General features: G+C 44.0%; 1 protein-coding gene across 16 annotated transcripts in view; it reads right to left on the bottom strand.

Annotated features, from left to right (window-relative positions):
* COMMD1 (copper metabolism domain containing 1) overlaps nucleotides 1-15,824 on the bottom strand; it is a 960,866-nt gene that overhangs the window by 334,056 nt on the left and 610,986 nt on the right. The window contains exon 1 of one of the 16 annotated variants that reach the window (XM_050753523.1): nucleotides 2,028-2,037. The exons of the other annotated variants lie outside the window; for them this stretch is intronic. The gene's annotated coding sequence lies outside the window, so the exon portion shown is untranslated. Of the gene's footprint in view, nucleotides 1-2,027; nucleotides 2,038-15,824 lie in introns of those variants that run through there. 16 annotated transcript variants of the gene reach the window in all.

Below are 15,824 nucleotides of genomic sequence, written 5' to 3' on the forward strand. Positions count from 1 at the left end.
CCAGTTTATTTTATTTTATTTTATTTTATTTTATGAGACAGAGTTTCACTCTGTCACCTAGGCTGGAGTGCAGTGGTGCGATCTTGGCTCACTGCAACCTCTGCCTCCGGGGTTCAAGTGATTCTCCTGCCTCAGCCTCCCGAGTAGCTGGAATTACAGGTGCCTGCCACCAAGCCCGCCTAATTTTTGTATTTTTAGTAGAGACAAGGTTTCACCATGTTGGCCAGGCTGGTCTTGAATTCCTGACCTCCTGACAGGGTTACATCATATTGCCTACGGCTGGTCTTGAACTCCTGGGATCAAGCCATTTACCTGCCTTGGCCTACCAAAGTGCCGACATTGCAGGCATGAGCCGCCACACCCAGCTGAGAATTCATTCTTTTTGCTTCTTCTGGCTTCTGATGGCTGCTGGCATTCCTTGGCTTGTGGAAGCATCACTCCAATATTTGCCTCTGTTTTCACATTACCTCTTCTATGTCTGTCTTAAATCTCTCTCTGCCTATCTCTTACAAAGATGCATGTGATGGCATTTAGGACCCACCTGGATAATCCAGGATAATCTCCCTATCTAAAAATAAATCTGAAAAAAAAAATCACATCTTCAAGAGCCTTTTCCAAATACGGTAACATTTTCAGGTTCCAAAGGTATTAGGGATTAGGACTTGCTATCTTAGGGGACCATTGTTCAGCCCACTACACTAATGTTCTTGTAGCTGGAGGAAAATTCCTACCAGGAGAATACCAGGAAGTATCTTTTGCTTTCTGCTTTTGTCCTTTTCTGTCCTTGGAAAATATGTTTATTTCTGGAAAACTAAGAAACATGATGTCTTAGTTTGTTCAGACTGCTGTAACAAAAATACCATAGACTGAGTGTCTTCAACAACAGATTTATTTCTCATAGTTCTGGAGGATGGGGAGTCTAAGAGCAAGGTGCTAGCAAAGTCAGTGTCTGAGGGTCCACTTCCTGGTTCAGACACAGCCATCTTCTTGCTGTATTCTCACAAAGCAGAAGGAGGGCCAGAGAGCTCTCTGGGGTCCCCTTTTATAAGGACACTAATCCCATTCATGAAGGCTCCATCCTCATGACCTTATTTCCTTCCAAATGTCCCACCTCCTGATACACACCAGTGGTTAGAATTTCAACATTTCAACATATAAATTTGGTTGGGGGTGAGGGGAGCACAAACATCAGTCTATTGAAGGTGATGACTGTTTTCTTATAAAACAATAAGAATTACATTTTCCAAAGAATCAGTGTAATAGTATTTGCGACTCATTCATAAAAATGTTTGATTATCTTCCATCAAGAAACTCCTACCAAGTTAAATTAATGAGCAGTGGAGGTGGCAAAGCAATACTTGAGAAATTTTACATGCTGTGCCATTAGATCCATCATGATTTGCACACAGAATATAAAATCTTTGGCGTTCACCACTTAAAGTCGTTATCACCACATCACAAAACCAGGCTGTGACCTCAGGGTCCTTGCCAAATGCCACTGAACACAGAGGTGTCTTGCTTCATAGAGAGAGCTGGAGCCTTAGCAGGCTTTGGTGTGTTTGAGAGCCCCTAGAATGAAGGCACAAACAAACCCTGTTAATAATAAGGTGATTCTGGAACGATTAAGTCTTTCTGAAATCTGGTTTGGAGGTCCAGAATTTAAACTTGCCCTGGTTTTAGACTAAAAAAAAAAAAAAAAAAAAAAAAGTGTTCTACAACTTTATTAAAATAAAGTTTTCTTTAATAGGAAAGAATATTGTATTAGTCCATTCTCATGCTGCTATAAGGGACTGCCCAAGACTGGATAATTAAAAAAGGAAAGAAGTTTAATTGACTCACAGTTCGGCGTGGCTGGGGAGGCCTCAGGAAACTTACCATCATGGTGGAAGGGGAAGCAAATACATCCTTCTTCACATGGCAGCAGGAAAGAGGCAGTGCTGAGCAAATTGGGAAAAGCCCCTTATAAAACCATCAGATCTCATGAGAACCCACTTGCTGTCATGAGAACAGCAGCATGGGGGTAACCACCCCCATGACTCAATTATCTCCCACTGGGTCCCTCCCATCACACGTGGGGATTATGGGAAATACAATTCAGGATGCGATTTGGGTGGGGACACAGCCAAACCATATCAAATATTATGGATTAATTAACTATGGCCAAATTTAATCAGTGCAAAGTCACACTTATTTTTCAGAATAGTATTTTAGTCTTGTAAAAACTCTCATTCTTAAGTAATACACATTCTATTGAGAAAGTCAGGTCTAAGAAAAGGAAGAGTTGAATGATTCTCATGGGTCTTATCTCATTTATAACAGATTTGGGGGGACATTTTATTTTATTTTTTGTAGAGACAATATCTCGCTATTTTGCCCAGGCTGGTCTTGAACTCCTGGGCTCAAGTGATCCTCCTGTCTTGCCCTCGTAAAGTGCTCGGATTAGAGGCATAAGCCACCACACCTGGCCAAACATTTTAATTTCATTTCTCACATCAGTTTTTTTTTTTTTTTAAATCAAACCATGACAGTAAATTGGGAATTTCTCCTTTATCAGAAAACCTACTTTTAAAGAATTGGATTCTAATTTAGTCCATAAAATTGATGGCATACATATTTTTTCTTGGGAATTAAAAATGTTTCAAATATTCCACTTATTCATGCAACATGAACAGGTTCCTTTTTTTAAAAAAAATTTAATTTTAGGTTCTGGGATACACGTGCAGAACGTGCAGGTTTGTTACATAGGTAAATGTGTGCCATGGTGGTTTGCGGCACCCATCAACCCATCACCTAGGTATTAAGCCCCTCCCTCCCCCAGCGCCCCCAACAGGCCCCAGTGTGTGTTGTTCCCCTCCCTGTGTCCATGTGTTCCCACTGATGAACAGGTTCCTAGTTTCTAAACACCTATTATGGACCAGGCACACTAGACACTGGGATACAAAAGTCAACAAGACCTGGTCCTGCCCTCAGGGAGCCTGAAGTGTAAGGGGATGGAGAGAGGACCCAACTTCTCATGGGCTGTGAATGGTCCAAGGGACTGGGCTAGGCTGGGCTGGGCTGTGAGAGTGAAGCAGAACCCAGCCAGTCTCAGGGAGGCTAGGGGCCTCTTCCAAAAGGAAGCTAAGGCCTGAAGAAGAAGAAAAAAGCCATTTCCTTCAACAGTGACTGCGTGAGGGAAGGGGGTGTGTATAAAGGCCCAGAAGTGATGTGCTTGAGAAAGGGAGGCTGCATGGCACAAGCACCAGGTTAAAAGAAGAGGCTGGGCCAGCCCCAGAGTGGCCTCATAAACTTATTAGAGGGTTTGGACTCCAAAACAATGAAAAGATCCCTTCCTTCTATTCCTTTTCTTTCCCTTCCTCTTTCTTCATTCCTTTCCTCCTTCCTCCCTTCCTTCCTTTCCTTTGTTTTCCTCCCTTCCTTCCTTCCCTTCCTTCCTTTCATACTCCCTCCCTCCCTCCTTCCCTTTTTTCCTTCCTTCGTTCCTTCCTTCCTCCCTCCCTCCCTCTCTTTTTTCTTTCTCTCTCTCTCCCCCGCCTTTCTTTCTTCTCCCCACCCTTCCCTCCTCTTTCTCACACTCTCTCTTTCTTTCTCTTTTAGACAGGTCCTCACTCTGTCACCCAGGCTGGAGTGCAGTGGCAATCATAGCTCACTGCAGCCTCCAACTCCTGGGCTCAAGCCATCCTCCCACCTCAGCCTCCCAAATAGTAGGGATTACAGGTGTGCACTACGACACCAGGCCATTGAAGGATTTTCAAGCAGGGCAAAGACATACTCAGATCTGCATTTTATAATGATCATTCTACTTGCTGTCGAATGGCTCAGATGCTGGCAAGCCTGGAAGCAGAGAACCCTCAAGGTAGGGAGAGGCAGATCTAGGGGAGAGAGTGTAGTTCCCTGAACTATGACTCAGTTGGGAAGAAAAGAAGTGGATGGATTTGAAAAACAATTTCCCCTAGCAGGTTCCCCTACTGCAACCTCCACCTCCCAGGTTCAAGCAATTCTCCTGCCTCAGCTTCCCGAGTAGCTGGGATTACAAGTGCACAGCCACCACGCGGGGCTAATTTTTGTATTTTTAGTAGAGACAGGGTTTCGCCATATTGGCCAGGCTGGCCTCTAACTCTTGACCTCAAGTGAACCGCCCACTTTGGCCTCCCAAAGTGCTGGTATTATAGGCATGAGCCACCATGCCCGGCAGCCCTAGTGATATTCTTGAAACAAACAACAGTTAAATACTTAGGTATTCAATACATCTAACTACTTTCTTGGAGCCATGAAAAATGTCAGTGGTCTGTGGTGAACGAGTTTTCAAATCTCTTGCTTACAGGCCTAATTTTATACCTACAAGAGCAGGCTTGAAAATTGCTTTCTCTAATTTTTATTCCTAAGGTCATATGACATTAGCCTAAATAAGTAAACTTCACCTGTTCACACACTATAGAAGCACATCAAAGCTGCTCCAGGCTGGATGCCGTGGCTCATGCCTGTAATCCCAGCACTTTGGGAGGCTGAGGCAGGTGGAATACACCCACCAGGAGTTCAAGACCAGGAGTTCAAGACTAGCCTTGGCAACAAAGAAAGACCCTGCCTCTAAAAAAAAAAAAAAAAAAAAAAAAATTAGCCTGGCGTGGTGGTGGGCGCCTGTAATCCCACCTGCTTGGGAGGCTGAGGCAGGAGAATTGCTTGAACCCTGGAGGCGAAGGTTGCAGTGAGCAGTGAGCTGAGATCGCATCACTGCACTCCAGCCTGGGTGACACAGCAAGACTCCATCTCCAAAAACAAAACCAAACAAAATAAAAAAACGGCAGCCAAAAAAAATGGATGAATTCATGTCCTTTGCAGGGATATGGATGAAGCTTGAAACAATGATTCTCAGCAAACTATCACAAGAACAGAAAACCAAACACCGCATGTTCTCACTCATAGGTGGGAGTTGAACAATGAGAACACATGGACACAGGGAGGGGAACATCACATACCAGGGCCTGTCGGGGGGTGGGGTCTAGGGGAGGGATAGCTTTAGGAGAAATACCTAATGTAGATGATGGGTTTAAGGGTGCAGCAAACCACCATGGCACATGTATACCTATGTAACAAACCTGCAGGTTCTGCACATGTATCCCAGAACTTAAAGTATAATTAAAACACACACACACACAACACAAAAACAAAAACAAACAACAACAACAACAACAACAATAAAAACCCAACCCTGCTCAGATCCTCACAGCAGCAGGTGTGGCCACCGCTCCTCTTACCATTGCACTTTCCCGGCTTTTCTCCAGCAGGGGAGTCCGCCTGCTGTTTTGCGGTTCGCCGGGGTGCCCACCCCCACAGTAAAGGGAAGGGTGCAGGTCGCACACACCACACTCCACAGGAATGGAAAGGGCGGGAACCCGCCTTTGCCAGAGCCCACCGCACATAGCACATACCGTTCTTCAGCCTTCACCTGGAGCACCAGGGCGGTGCCTTGGAGCGCGGGATGATTTCGGGCTGCGGAGGCGGCGGCACAGGCCAGACACGGCGGCAGGCGTCCGGCTGCACTTCTTCTCTTCTCCAGCAGGTGGCAATGAGTTAGCGGCAGCCTTCAAAGAGAACTAACTTCACCGCCGAGGCCGGAAGGCACAAATATTTAAAATTCTTTTATTTTTTTTTAGATGGAATCTCGCTCTGTCGCCCAGGTTGGAGCGCAGTGACATGATCTCGCCTCAATGCAACCTCCGCCTCCCGGGTTCAAGCGATTTTTCTACTACAGCCTCCCGAGGAGCTGGGATTATAGGCGCGAGCCACCACGCCCGGCTAATTTTTGTATTTTTAGTGGAGATGCGGTTTCACCATATTGGCCAGGCTGGTCTCGATCTCCTTTCTTCGTGATTTTAACTGCCAACTTTAAAAATATTTAAATTTTGCTTAAACTAGAATAAAACAAAAGGTCCTAGGAGCTGTGAACAAGGAGAAGGCATCTGAAAATGCTCATAGAAATAGAATCCTAAATTTTATGACCTTTTTTTTTTTTTTTTTTTTTGAGATAGGGTCTCACTCTGTTGCCCAGGCTGGAGTGGAGTGGTAAGGTAACCTCCGAGTAGCTGGGATTACAGGCGTCCGCCACCATGCCCAGCTAACTTTTTATATATTTTTTTAGAGATGGAGGTCTCGCCATGTTGCCCAGGCTGGTCTCCGGCCCCCAAGCTCAAGTTATTCTCTCCTGCTTCGGTCAACCAAAGTGCTGGGATTACAGGCATGAGCTATCGCCCCGGGCCCCTTTATGGCTTTTTATATTAAAAGATGATGCCACTGACCAGTGCCAGTGGTGAAACAGTAGAGTCTGAAGATGACTCTGGGCTTCCAGGACGGGGGAAGAGCTGTAACCCAGTGCCTTCCTATTTCTTCCAAACTCAGCTTCCCATGACTTTCTCCCTCCCCGCTGGAGGGGCTGCAACTTCCAGTGAGCACCCAAGACTTCCAGATAAGAGGCAACTGGCCTTCTCAGATAACTCCTGACTCTTGGCATCTACATCAAGACAGCCTGATGCCACATTGTCTATGTGGACCCCACGGATAAGAATGTTCAAGTTTTGGTCTTGAAAAAGAGAGAACAAAAAGGGAGGGATGTGCCTTCACTGGAATGCTCACTATGACCTGTCCAACAGAACACCCCGTTAGTGGTGGTAGTTCCCTGCAGGTCTGCATCTATGATGCTGTGACTTTGCGTGGGCTCCGTTGTACAACATCTGCTTGCCTTCTCAGAAGAAAGAATTCGAATGAGGAGCATAAGGCCGAAGAAAGGTTGTGGCAAGTTTTAGAGCAGGAGTAAAAGTTTATTAAGCTTTAGAGCAGGAACTAAAGGAAGGAAAGTACACTTGGAAGAGGGCCAAGTGGGCGACTTGAGAGACCGAGTGCACTGTTTAAACTCTTGACTTGGGGTTTTATATGTTGGCATGTTTCCAGGGTCTCGTATTATTTCTTCCCACTCCTGAGATCTTATCGGGAAGCTGCTGATCACCAGTTCTTTCTTTTCCTTTCCTTTCCTTTCCTTTCCTTTCCCTTTCCCTTTTCTTTTTTTTTTTTTCATCAGAGTCTCACTCTGTCACCCAGGCTGGAGTGCAGTGGTGCCATCTTGGCTCACTGTAACCTTGGCCTCCCAGGCTCAAGCAATCCTCCCACCTCAATCCTGAGTAGCTGGGATTATAGGCGTGTATCACCATATCCGGCTAGTTTTTGTATTTTTTGTAGAGATGGGATTTGGCCATGTCGCCCAGGCTGGTCTTGAACTCCTGGGCTCAAGTGATCCATCCGCCTCAACCTCCCAAGGTGCTGGGATTACAGGCGTGAGCCACCATGCCCAGCCTTCAGGCATTTTCTTTTCTTTCTTTCTTTTTGAGACAGAATCTCCCTCTGTTGCCCAGGCTGGAGTGTAGTGGCACCATCTCAGCTCACTGCAACTTCCGCCTCCTGGGTTCAAGCGATTCTCCTGCCTCAGCCTCCCGAGTAGCTGGGATTACAGCCACCAGGCCCGGCCAAGCATTTTCTAGTTATTAGGAGACTGCCTTTCCCTGGTGGTGGCTGTGACCAATTATTACTTTAGAAAGACAGTTAACAACTGCCAGACTATCACCTGATGGTCGATGGACACTCCTGGTGTGTGCGTGAGGGGAGCCGTCTCCTGCCCTGCCCATACCTCACTAGCTACCTCCTGTAACAGCCCTGGTCCCAGCATATCCCCCATGCCTTCTCTTGCAGGCTCTCAGCTTGTAAGTTTCCCAGTAAAGCCTGCTCCTTTATCTACAATGCTGTGACTTTGCCTGAACTGCATTGTACAACATCTGCTTTGAGCTGCTTTCCAGATGATGAGTATTTCTTTTCCTTCCATGCTCTCACCATTGTAAGCTCTCTGGGGACCAACATACAGAATGAAGCAGCAATCTTTCTAATTGGAAGAAGGCAAATAAAACCATGATCTATTTTCCAGTGGGATGTCTTTTTTTTTTTTTTTTTTTTTTTTTTGAGACAGAGTCTCGCTCTGCCGCCCAGGCTGGAGTGCAGTGGCGTGATCTTGGCTCACTGCAAGCTCCGCCTCCCGGGTTCACGCCATTCTCCTGCCTCAGCCTCCTGAGTAGCTGGGACTACAGGCGCCCGCCACCTCGCCCGGCTAGTTTTTTTGTATTTTTTTAGTAGAGACGGGGTTTCACTGTGTCAGCCAGGATGGTCTCGATCTCCTGACCTCGTGATCCGCCCGTCTCGGCCTCCCAAAGTGCTGGGATTACAGGCTTGGGCCACCGCGCCCGGCCTAGGGATGTCTTTAAAGCACTTAAAAAGCATCATTTGGATTTGGTGTGAGACTTGAGAAATATATAATTTTCATTTCTCCTTTCTTATTTATGGCACTATCAGTTTAGTTGATTTCTAAAATTTATCCTGGCATTTTCTGCCCTACATCTCTATGGAAATATCAAGGTTAGCTGAACATGCCTCTTTTCTCTGGATTTGATGGAGGCGCTGAAGAAAAGAAGTTGCCCATTGTGACATCCACTTATATACTCTTTTGTGCTTCAAAATACATGCATAAAGACCTTATCAATTATACAACAACACAGTGTCATGATTTCACAACTTCTTGTAAACTGTTTGTATAAACAAACTCTTTTATATTTGGCCTACTAAACTAATGAAGAGAGAACAGCTGTCTAAAGTTACATTATGGAAATCTCTGTTGTGCCAACATACAAAAATTGTTATTCTCTTGAATATGATTAAGGTATTGTGTTTGGAAGTAGCCTTGAGGGTTCAACCTTTTTTTTTTTTTTTTTTTTTTTTTTAGACTGGGTTTTTTGAGACTCTGTTGCCCAGGCTGGAGTGCAGTGACGTGATCTTGGCTCACTACAACCTCTGACTGGGCTCAAGCCATCCTCCCACTCAGTCTCTCAAGTAGCTGGGAATACAGGCTCATGCCACCATGCTCGGCTAGTTTTTGTATTTTTTTGTAGAGACAGGTTTTTGCCGTGTCACCCAGGCTGCTCTCCAACTCCTGAGCTCAAATGATCTTCCTGACTCGGCCTACCAAAGTGCTGGGATTACTGGTGTGAGCCACCGTGTCCAGCATAAAATTTCTCATTACACCTCAGTTTCAGGTACAATTTTTGGTAACTCAATCCCAGCACTTTACATGTGTTCTTCTATTGATTTTTTTCCTTTTCAATGAGGAAAATCAGCATCTGATTGTAGCTGAATTCTGTTTCTTTTTAATAGCCAAATGATTTCTATCTTTGTCTCAATCATACTAAGTGTATGAAAACTACACTTGCCATCATTGATATCAACCCTTTGATTTTTCCTTCCTTCCTTCCTTTTCCTTCCTTCCTTCCTTCCTTCCTTCCTTCCTTCCTTCCTTCCTTCCTTCCTCTCTCTCTCTCTCTTTCTTTCTTTCTTTCTTTCTCTTTTATTTTCTTTTTCTTTTTGAGACACAGTCTCCCTCTGTCACCCAGGCTGGAGTGCAGTGGTGTGACTTCAGCTCACTGCAACTTCCACCTCTCAGGTTTAAGCGAATTTCCTGTCTCAGCCTCCTGAGTAGCTGGGATTACAGGTGCCTGCCACCACACCTAGCTAATTTTTGCATTTTTAGTAGAGATGGGTTTTTGTCATGTTGGCCAGGCTGGTCTAGAACTTCTGACCTCTGGTGATCCACCTGCCTCAACTTCCCAAAGTGCTGGGATTACAGGCATGAGCCATTGTGCCCGCTGGCTTCCCTTCATTTTATTAATAAAATAGGAGCAAAATGCAATCGAACATTCAAATAATTGCATAAACAAACTCATCACGAAAGGTAGTGACTGCCAAAACCGAACTGAAACTCTTGGCTGTATCACCATACTGTAGTTCAAAATACCAGTTCATTAGCTGATATAGAAAAACCTGAACTGAATGAAAGGTGGGTTGGAGTGAGAATGTATAATACATAGAAGAGCAGGTGGTAAAATTGGAAGGACTACCTATATATCATTACAGTCAATGACTCTATCTAGTAGTTTAAAAGCTTATTTTCAATTTTTTCTTAATAGACTTTAACAGGCCTACTTTTTCCAGGGAAGCAATGACAGAAGAGTGTGCCAGGTACAGGATACATCAATGTCCACTGAGGCTAAGGATCCATTTGTACTAGTAATCTTCAAAAACCAGACACCCTTCTCAGAGCCCCTACTGAGGATCTCAGCTTCTGCAAGATTCCTCTAAATAGAGGCCTCCACTTCCCCTGATTTTCCAGGAGAATGCTGATCTCTTATTTCCCTCTAAACCTTTTCACTTTTATTCTGTTTTTTGTCAGATTGAAAAGAAATCACCGAAGGTTTATTTCAAGGTTGCTTCACATCGGCATAATTAGGCTTATTGTCTTTAGCCAATCGGGTATTGTTCCTTTTTAAATAATTATATAATTCTTCTTAAAAACATCCAGAAACCCCGGCTCTTAAAGACAAGGATGGAATACTTTGACTATCTAACAGGAGCAGATCTTTATCTTTAATCAGATGCTTATTGTGAAGGAAGAAAAAAACAGTAGAACACACACACACACAATGCTAGAATGATTTTTTTCATTGATTCAACAAATATATGAATCCTTATGAGCAAAGTGCTAGCTTCTAAGAGGATACAAATTGTATAAACTTGGGTCATTACCCTGAATTTATTATCTCACTGGGGCAACTAGGCATACATGCTAAAAAAGGTCATGATACTAAGGGAGTTTATGAATAAAGCATGAGATGTGTTATACAGATTATAGTTGCTGTGGAAGTTCCGCCCTTTTATATTCTCGGTTCATTACTCCTCTTATAATTTCAGATGCCCTTGTACCCTGTCTAGACTTCATGCCCAGCCACTTTAATTACATTAGCATCTCAGAATCCTCTGCCCACTTGATCTTTCATATCTGCCTTATTAATCCCCACACCTGGGTAAGCTCCACTGTCTGCTTTCTCAGCTTACTCTCCCAGGGTGCTAAGCCTAGCTGGAGAGAATTGTGTTCTTTGCTTTATCTGATTGTCTATGTGATATCGAACAGTAGCTCTTCCAATTTTTCCTGCTCTTGGAGCTCTTGATCCCAGAGGTTCCTTTATCTCAGCAGAAGACCTGATCTCCTCCTTTGATGAAGGAACCAAGAACTCGATATCACCTTCCATTTCAGATCAAAAAATCTGAAAATTTTTCTGATCCTCACTCTTTCTTTCCAAAAATAACTTCACTCTTTACTGATGATCCTACCCCCTAGAAACTTCCTCCAGAATTTAACCTAACTATGATTTCCCCTCTCCTTGTGTGATCTTCACTCTCGGTCTCCACTGGCTCCTTCTTCTCAATCCACAAGCATGTTTAAGACTCTCCTTTTACAGCTGTGCGTGGTGGCTCACTCCCCTAATCCCAGCACTTTGGGAGGCTGAGGCGGGTGGATCACCTGAGGTCAGGAGTTCAAGATCAGCCTGGCAACACGGTGTAACCCTGCCTCTACTACTAAAAATACAAAAATTAGCCAGGTGTGGTGGTGTGCTCCTGTAATCCCAGTTACTCAGGAGGCTGAGGCAGGAGAATCACTTGAACCCGGGAGGTGGAGGTTGCAGTGAGCCAAGATCATGCCATTGCACTCCAGCCTGGGCAACAAGAGTGAAACTTTGTCTAAAAAGAAAAGAAAAGAAAAGAAAAGACTCTCCTTTTCCAACCTCCTGCATTAGTTATCTATTACTGCATCACAAATTACCTCAAAGTTTAGTAGATCCAACAACAACACGGGATCTCATAGTTTCTGTAGGTCAGGAATAGGAGACCAGCTTAGCTTCTGCTGGTTCCAGCTCTGCATCTTTCACGGGGCTGCAATCAAGATGTCAACCAGGGCTGTCATCATCAGAAGGCTTTACTGGGGCTGGAGAATTCACTTCCAAGGTTGAGCATCCTCACAACATGGCAGCTGGCTTCCCCAGAGCGAGTAATCTGAGAAAGTAAGCAAGAAGGAAGTCCCAGTGCCTTTTATGACCTAGTCTCAGAAGTGGCACACTGTCACTTCTGCCTCATTCTATTTGCTAGTAGTCAGTTGCCACATTCAGCCCACATTTAAAGGAGCAGAATTCATCACTGCCTCTTAAAGAAAGGAATTTTAAAAAACTTGTGGACATATTTTTAAACCACCATATGTCTCAAATAAACCGTTTTTCAAGGCGGCTAGTCCTTCAAGCTATTTATCCATTCTCTTCCTCCTTTCAGGGCCACTCTTCTCAATGTACTGATCTCTTTCCTTCCCTTACTTTTTCGTCTTTTAACATTCAACTTCTGACAGTCCAGATTATAGTCCCCCTAACAGAACAACACTGCTCTTGAGCATAATATCCAAATTAGCACGGCATTCAAGGCCTAGCCATAAGCTTGAATTTTCATCTTATCTCCCACAGTGTCCTTTACATATCAGCCAGTTGGATTTCTCAGCATTCCACAAACATGCCTTCGGTTTTCCCACCTCCATGCTTTCGCTTAGATGGTTTCCCTCACCAGGAAGCATCTTCTACTCAAGTCTTTTTTTCTTTTTTTTTTTTTTGAGACAGAGTCTCACTCAGATGCCCAGGCTAGAGTGCAGTGGGGCGATCACGGTTCACTGTAGCTGCCACCTCCTGGGTTCAAGCGATTCTTGTACCTCAGCCTCCCAAGTAGTTGGGATTACAGACATGTGCCACTATGCCTGGCTAATTTTTGTATTTTTAGAAGAGATGAAGTTTCGCCATGTTGGCCAGGCTGGTCTCGAACTCCTGACCTCAAGTGATCTGCCCACCCTGGCCTCCCAAAATGCTGGGATTATAGGCGTGAGCCACCGTGCCCAGCCTCAGGTTCTCATTTTCAAGACCCAGTTCAAATGTCATGTCATGCAAGAAGACTTCCTTTATCTCCCTTCCTCCTTCACACTCCCAGAGCACATTGATCATCAGCTTTACCATAGTCATCCCATTTTACACCATTATGGTATTGGTACATGGCTCTGTGTTCTTTTTAGTACCCTGAACAACACTTTGCTCAGACTAAGTTCTTAATCTTTTTTGATGAATAAATTTACCTAAATCATTAAGATTTAATTTTACTCTCACCAAAAGGCAAATTAAAGTCTCTATAATCTCCAATACTATTAGATTAACATATGGAGCTAAGGGAAATTGCAGAAGGGTCTCTGCTGAAGAAAAATACAGTTTTATTTTCTATTATTTGAACAGTTTCAATGGAGTGACTCAAAGTAAATCACAATTATTCTCTAAAAAGGTCTGCTTCTAAGATATGTTTGCATATAGTATTTTTACAATTCCTGGTCAACATGTAATTTCCATGGAAACAGATCACACACACTGGAGAATAAAGGAATTGAATTGTGTTTGAGCTGCGTTTGTCATCTCCATGGAGCTATTTGTGCTAAATATTTGAGTATTCAGGGAAACTATAATTTAAAATCACCGAAGTAAAGACATAATTGATGCTTTTACAAATTGCAATATCTGCTATTAATTTTAAAGATTTTTATTAATATGTAGAGATAATATAAAGGGAAGTTTGAATATGTCTTAAATCATACTTTAACATCAATAAACAAAATACCTTTTTTGGCTGGGCATGGTGACTTAAGCCTGTAATCCCAGCACTTTGGGATGCCGAGGTGGGCGGATCACGAGGTCAGGAGATCAAGACCATCCTGGCTAACATGGTGAAACCCTAGCTCTACTAAAAATCAAAAAACAAATTAGCCAGGCGTGGTGGCAGGCGCTTGTAGTCGCGGCTACTCAGGAGGCTGAGGCAGGAGAATGATGTGAACCCGGGAGGTGGAGCTTGCAGTGAGCCGAAATCGCGCCACTGCACTCCAGCCTGGGTGACAGAGCGAGACTCCGTCTCAAAAACAAACAAAAAAATAAAGAAAAACCAACCTTTTCTTGCCTCTTTGCTAGTGCAGAAAAGGGAAAGAATTAAAAGCTCAGCCTGGGCCAGGCACAGTGGCTCACACCTGTAATCCCAGCTACTCGGGAGGCTGAGGCAGGAGAATGGCTTGAACCCGGGAGGCGGAGGACGCAGCCAGCCGAGATGGTTCCACTGCACTCCAGCCTGGGCAACAGAGTGAGACCCTGTCACAAAAAAACAAACTCAGCCTGCAAAGGGTGGTGGTGTTGTTTTTGGTCTATAGATAAAATAATCTGCTCTGATGTCATTCAACTGTACAAAAAAGGCCTGCAGTCTACATTTGCTGTCTAGCAATAAGCGGTCTAAATTTTGATTCCAAATATTACTAATCAAATAAACAGTTTGTTTAAAACACATGCATAGAAGCGATATGACGAAGATGCTTTCACTCGCTTGCTAGTGCTGTAAACTTTTATGACTTGTGTAATGTATTATTTCCTCAAGCATTGTAAAAACTCACCCAGAAACTTCAAATCACTAGAAATATCGCATTTTGAAAATACGGTATTTCTCTAATCTATTTTTGGAATAATAATCTAAGCTATTTTTGGACTAATAGTTTAACTTTGTAAATGAAAATTCACAGACACCTATTCAAACATCTCGAAATGTTCAAGAGGCATCAGAAACACCACCAGATTTTCCTTTGATTCTCATGTATTGTACATCAATTGCTGATTTTTATTTTTACATTTCAATAAATGTAATCAGAACAAACATAACAGAAAAAAGGAAAATAATTATAAAAGCCATACATACTTTTCATTTAAAATGTGCACATAGGCTATTATTATAAAGAAGTTACATCTCACTTCCACTGCATGTTCCACAATCATAACAACTGTTTTTTGTCTGTTTGTTTGTTTGAGACGGACTTTCCCTTTTGTCGCCCAGGCTGGAGTACAGTGGCACGATCTGGTCTCACTGCAAGCTCCTTCTCCTGGGTTCAAGTGATTCTCCTGCCTCAGCCTCCTGAATAGCTGGGATTACAGGTGCCTGCCACCACGCCTGGCTAATTTTTTGTATGTTTAGTACAGATGGGGTTTCGCCATGTTGGCCAGGCTGGTCTGGAACTCCTGACCTCAGGGGATCCACCTGCCTCAGCCTCCCAAAGTGCTGGGATTACAGTATGAGCCACTGCGCTCGCCCTTTGTTTTTCTTTTTTTTTGAGACAAGGTCTTGCTCGTCGCCCAGGCTGGAGTGGAGTGGTGCGAGCTCAGCTCGCTGCAACCTTTGGCTCACTGCAACCTCCACCTCCCACACTCAAATGATCCTCCCGCCTCAGCCTCCTGAGTAGTGGGACTAAACGTGCCCACCATTATGCCTGGCTAATTTTTTGTTGTTGTTGTTGCCTAGGCTGGTCTCAAACTCCTGGGTGCAAACAATTTGCCCGCCTCAGCCTCCCAAAGTGCTGGGATTACCAGCATGGGTCACTGCGCTGGGCCTCAACTGTTCATTTTTACTGTTAATGAAAGAATGCATTGGTAGAAGGCAATTTAAGTGTAACACACTTAGCGTCTTTATAGACGTCTCTCTTTACATCTGTCTCTCTACGCTAAAATGTATGGTTCTTTTTCTTGCAAAAAAGAACCATATCTCATTCTGCCAGTGGCAAAAACTTAAAAAGCAAGAAGGTAAAAGTCCAAAAAAAAAGCAGCAGAAAGCTGCCAACAGAGTATTCCTTTCATTGGGCCAGTTTTCATTATTTTCTGGTAGTTATGCTCCAGTGGAAATCGGAATGAAGCCTTTACTTATTTGGACGGAATCCGGCAGAGTGATAACAACCCCCTCACAGAGGTTTGGTTCATGCTCAGCCCCTTCCTCCAGCCAGGGAGGGCTGCCTCCTAGGGCTGCGCTTC

Source organism: Macaca thibetana, chromosome 13, assembly GCF_024542745.1.
Source record: "Macaca thibetana thibetana isolate TM-01 chromosome 13, ASM2454274v1, whole genome shotgun sequence".
Lineage (NCBI taxonomy): Eukaryota > Metazoa > Chordata > Mammalia > Primates > Cercopithecidae > Macaca > Macaca thibetana.